The sequence below is a fragment of the Lactuca virosa genome, chromosome 1, assembly GCF_052849685.1.
Source record: "Lactuca virosa cultivar CGN04683 chromosome 1, Lactuca_virosa_CGN04683_v6, whole genome shotgun sequence".
NCBI lineage: Eukaryota > Viridiplantae > Streptophyta > Magnoliopsida > Asterales > Asteraceae > Lactuca > Lactuca virosa.
The window spans coordinates 123,059,528-123,065,052 of NC_136426.1; the positions used below are offsets into that span (position 1 = coordinate 123,059,528).

General features: G+C 38.8%; 1 non-coding gene across 1 annotated transcript; it reads right to left on the minus strand.

Annotated features, from left to right (window-relative positions):
• Window positions 1-2,194: 2,194 nt before the first annotated feature.
• LOC145151550 (U6 spliceosomal RNA) lies at window positions 2,195-2,297 on the minus strand. Its single transcript, XR_013732118.1, has one exon. It is a non-coding gene; the product is annotated as a U6 spliceosomal RNA (small nuclear RNA).
• Between the last annotated feature and the right edge of the window lie 3,228 nt (window positions 2,298-5,525).

Sequence of the window (5,525 nt, forward strand, 5' to 3'; positions counted from 1 at the left end):
GCAAAAATCAAAAAAATCATCAAGATAAGAACCGATCGGGAGTCGTTCCCTTGAACCTTCAAGGTATGAATCTGATACCAATTGTTGTAGCCCATTTTGACGATCAATTTGTGCAGAATAAGAACATATTGAGATTTAACGATCATAAAAATATGAAGAACAGAAAAGATGAGTAATCCCATAATTTACTAGAAAGAGAGAAATAAAACATTACATGAAGAACATGGGTTGGGAGAGATAACTCTCTCTTGGTGGGAGGGATCCCACCACACTCTCTCTCACTAGGAACTACATTTTATGCACTCTTACAATAATACATAACCATCTCTCTCTATTTATAGGGAGAGAGAAACTAAACAATAAAATAAAGGGAATAAAATAACCTAACTATCACTCATAATTCTTAGAGCATTTCCATCCTCCAACAACACAACATCATTTAAGTGAATGTGACATGTAAACTACAAATCAAAACATGACATATCAGGAACATATTGTTCATTTGGATTATATTTCTTACACCACCGATTGGAGTTTTAGAGGGGATATTTTATGAGTTTTTTTATTAGAAAGCCAAATCAATAATCAAAAGGAGGTTCAAGGATTCAACTTCCACTAGTGAAATTAAGGTAACATCTTCATTTAATCTCTCATGTGCATGTGTTTATCAAATATGAAAATTGGAAGAAATCTAATAAACTGGGTTCAAGTACTTTATATTTTATTATGAAGTTATAATCAATCCTCGGTACATTGATGAATTTGAGTTTTAAGAACTCAAACCCAAGAATGATGAATTGTTAGATAACTAAAAATTAACCTTATGATTAATGAATTAAGTCATATAGATGTGATATGTTTGAAAAAGTATCCAAGGTCATTAACTATTATTAATACTTGTAATAATATCATCGTCCTTTTGGGTGTCCCTTATGGCCCTTTTGAGAAATTTAAAGGAAAAGAAATTTAGGATAAATTTAGTTTAGTAATTTGTCTTGACTAGAGAAATTGATTAGAAACTATTTTTGAGTTAATTGCGAATTAATTAATTCAAAGGGTTGAATATTAATTAATATTTAGTTAATTGGAATATTCGAAAAATCCTAAGGGATAAGGAAGTGGAAGAAATCTAGGCTTATCCCACATGGGATTGGAGTTCTTTGGGACTAAGTAATAGTAGCGTATAAATAGGATGTTAGAAATCAAACCCTTTTGATCATTCCTTCGCTTAGAAGTTTTGGCCATTATCTCATTTCCCTCTTAAGGATGAAATTCGTAACCCACATGAGGGTTTGCAGAATTTGATCCTCTTTCCTAGTTTTCTTTTGATTCTCTCATTGGTGTTCTTGGGTGTGAATCATTAGAGGGATTCTACTTTGGATCCTCCTATCCAATAAAGGTGGAATGTAACTCTTGAAATTGGTAAGTTTCACTTTTAACCCTTTTTATTGAAAAAACTTTCATTTTGGTCCTTTAGCTAGTACGCGGGGCATACTAAGTGGTACGCTTGGCGTAGCCCAATGCCTAATCGCATATATCACCCACGTACGCGAGGCGTACGTGGAGTATACATGACGTATGAAAGGCTTGGTAAAACCCTAATTTTTAGGGTTTGTGCCCTATTTAAATGTCTTAAACCCCATCTTGGACCTCTATTGACCAACCTCCATCCTCCTTATCCCAGAAAACAAAACCCTAGAGTGATTTGGTGAGTTTTGAGCTTGAAAGAGTGTTTGTTGGTGGTTTGTGAAGGAGAAGAAGACGAAGAGGAACACTTGAAGGAGTGTCTTGAGCTTGTAGATCCAGGGCTAGCTTCTCATTTACAAGCTTCTTGAGGTAAAAATCTCATTCCTTGATGATCATATATGTTAGATCTAGTTTATGGGGTATTTTGTGCACTTTTGAGTCTTTTGTGTTAAAGGTGAGCTTTTGATCTACTCCAGAAGTGTAACATCCCCCACCGACACGTATCATAATATTGTCTGCTTTGGGCCACTCGGAATGAGAACTTCCCAGGAGGGGTCACCCATCCCTGGATTACTCTCACCGGGCACGCTTAACTGCAGAGTTCTTATGGGATCTCCTTCCCTTACGGTTTTAAAACGCGTTTGGAAAAGGAAGGTATCCACACCCCTTATAAGGAAATGTTGCGTTCTCCTTCCAAGTCGATGTGGGATCAGGTGCAACCCACCTTTAAATTTTAGACCATTTCTCGATTTGTGCGTGTCATCCTTGCGTAGGGGCCATGCTAATCTTCTCTGTATCGTTCCAATTTTATCATGAGGGCAGCAGATCCCATAAGAACTCTGTAGTTAAGCGTGATTTGGTGAGAGCAATCCAGGGATGGGTGACCGCCTGGGAAGTTTTCGTGCCGGGAGCCCAAAGCGGACAATATTGTTATACGTTGTAACATCCCGACTCTCAGGTATAATATTTATATATTTATTTTTTGGATTTAATGAGTGACTCGACGAGTTATATGCCCGACTCGTCGAGTAGAGTCAGATTTGGTCACGTGGGTCTAATGACCAACTCGACGAGTCAGAGAACCGACTCGCCGAGTTGGTGTTGTGTGAGGAAACCCCAAATCTCCGGGTTTGTACCCTACTTAAGGAGCCTTAAGCCCTCATTTCTGCCTCACCAGCCACCCAACACCCCTGTGTGAAACCCTAATCGTTTGTAGTGAGCTAAAAGAGAAAGAGAGCTAATCCTTGGGCATTTTGGTGCACTTTGTGAAGAAGAAGAGAAGAGTATCAAGCAAGGAACGAGAATAGGCTGTGGGATCTGGTGTCATTGATGGGTTTTTGAGCATTCTAACACTCCTATGGTGTACATGCAACCCTAGAAACCTTGGATCTATGTTTGACTAAGATACATGCAAATAATTATTTTTCCAAGGTTCTTATCCTAACTAGCATGGCATGGGGGACTTGAATCAAATAAAACTAGTAGAATTACTTACCTTGTAGTAGTAGTTGATTGCTTGGAGTTTGAGAGCCTAGCACCAATAATGTGGATGCCTCAAATGGAAGTCACAAATCACCACAAACTTGGAAACTTGAGAGAATAGTCACAAACTTCTTGAAATCGGCCCTCTTAGTTTACACACATCAACTCATGCAATTTCAAGAACCAAAGCCTCCTTTATATAGTGTGGTGGATTAGGGTTACATTCATGTAAACCCTAATACCCATGTCTTTTCATTTCCATGAGATCCATGGGTTAAAGCTCCATGGAGTATCCATGGACTTTCCATGCAAGCCTAGCCCATTCCAAATAAGCATTAGCCCACACTATATAAATACAAGAGCCCATATTTAATTAGTCATACTTTTGATCTCTAAATTAATTCTAGATTAATTATAGATCAGTACTAATTAAATAATATGATTTTATATTAATATATTAGGACTTATAATATATTAATAAATCATAACTTATACTATTCTCAAACGATTATCCATAAATTGTTCGGGTGAAGTGCAACCCAAATGGACCATTCTGGGTCGGGTCAAGTACATACCAAATATAGTTATGGACTTAGACACTATATCCAACAGTCTCCCACTTGGATAAGTCTAATAACTATAGTTGCAAGTATGACTTCAGGAACCGATCAGCAATCGTAGCTCTTTAAACTCTATTGAACTATGAAGCGCCATTTTAGATAAGTGATCATATAATCCTCTGTTCTAGATATCAGCCGGACAAATACATGGAACATGGTCTTGCTTATTGTCCAGCATTTGTTTCCCGATTTCCGATTTGTTTGACATAGAACTTAACTGAACACATCAATTTAGTTCTGACCGGGCCCGGTACATAGGTCAAAACAAAAGCATCGAGGGGCCCAGATATCGCTTCTAATCCTAGAAGGAACAGATAAACTTCGACTCATACGTTTGCTCTACTACTTGTTGAATTACACACAAAAACACGGTTTATAACATCGAGTTACCAATGCATTTTCGTGTAATCAATGCATAACCAACTCATAGGCAACAAATCATATCTCTAGGTTTGAAGACTTATATGATATTACCGTCTCACGATCACTCGAGATAAATTCCATGAAGTGATACAAGTGAGCGTGGGTTGAATCCAATACTCAGAACTTATGAGCACTCATGAGTGTTGTAGCCCCGCTTTGTCTAACATCTTAGACCTCTACAAGCCAACCCATGACAGTCTTGATTCATATCTACTTCCAACATATGACCGAGTGTGGAGAGTTTGAATAATATGATATAAACCATAACATAATTATTCTGGAAGTCAAAACATGCAAAAAGAAATAATAGTAAACGATTGACAAGAGATAGCAACACTTTACTCATAAATAACAGCTTTTATTTATCATCAAATGTCAATTACATTTTACAAATTTCAAAATTATCTAACTACTAAAACTAATATCATCCTTCAGCCCTATGCTCCGAGCATGCTGGAGATGCTTAGCCCGAGTCAGTCCCTTCGTGAGGGGATCTGCTGGGTTCTCATCCAATGATACCCTCTTTGCCACGAGGATTCCTTCTTCTATTCAATGTCTAATGAAGTGATATTTTCTGTCAATGTGTCTGGATCTCCCATGATCTCTTGGTTCCTTGGCTAAGGCAACCGCACTATTGCTGTCACAGAAAATCTCCATTGGCTCCTTTATAACTGGTACAACTCCAAGGTCTCCGATGAAGTTCTTTAGCCATATAGCCTCCTTTGCTGCCTCGCTTGCTGCTATATACTCTGATTCACAAGTGGAATCAGCCACTGTCTCCTGCTTGGAACTTTTCCAAGTAATTGCCCCTCCGTTTAGAGTAAAGACCCAGCCCGACTAAGAGCGGAAATTATCCCTGTCAGTCTGAAAGCTAGCATCACTGTACCCTACAACTCTCAAGTCCTCACTGCCACTGAGGGTAAGGACCCAGTCCTTAGTCCTCCGTAGGTACTTGAGGATATTCTTTACCGCAGTCCAGTGTGCCTTGCCAGGGTTCCCCTGATACCTGCTAACCATGCTCAAAGCAAAGGCTACATCAGGTCGAGTACACGTCATATCATACATGATCGATCCTACAGCTGAAGCATAAGGTATTCGACTCATTTCTGCTATCTCAGCCTCAGTACTAGGGCTTTGTGTCTTACTCAATCTGGCGTTACTCTGGATGGGTAACTCTCCTTTCTTGGAGTTATGCATGTTGAACCTTTTCAACACTTCGTCCACATAGGTGCTTTGACTAAGTCCAATTAGTCTTTTACTCCTGTTTCTCAAAATCCTTATCCCTAGGATATAGGCAGCTTCTCCAAGGTCCTTCATAGTGAAACACTTCCCAAGCCAGGACCTTACTTCCTGCAGGGTTGGGATGTTATTTCCTATGAGTAGTATGTCATCCACATACAGTACCAAAAAGCTGACTATACTCCCACTAGCCTTGATATAGACACAAGATTCATCTTCACTCCTTGAAAAGCCAAATTCTTTGATTTTCTCATCAAAGCAAAGATTCCATTTGCGAGGTGCCTGTTTTAATCC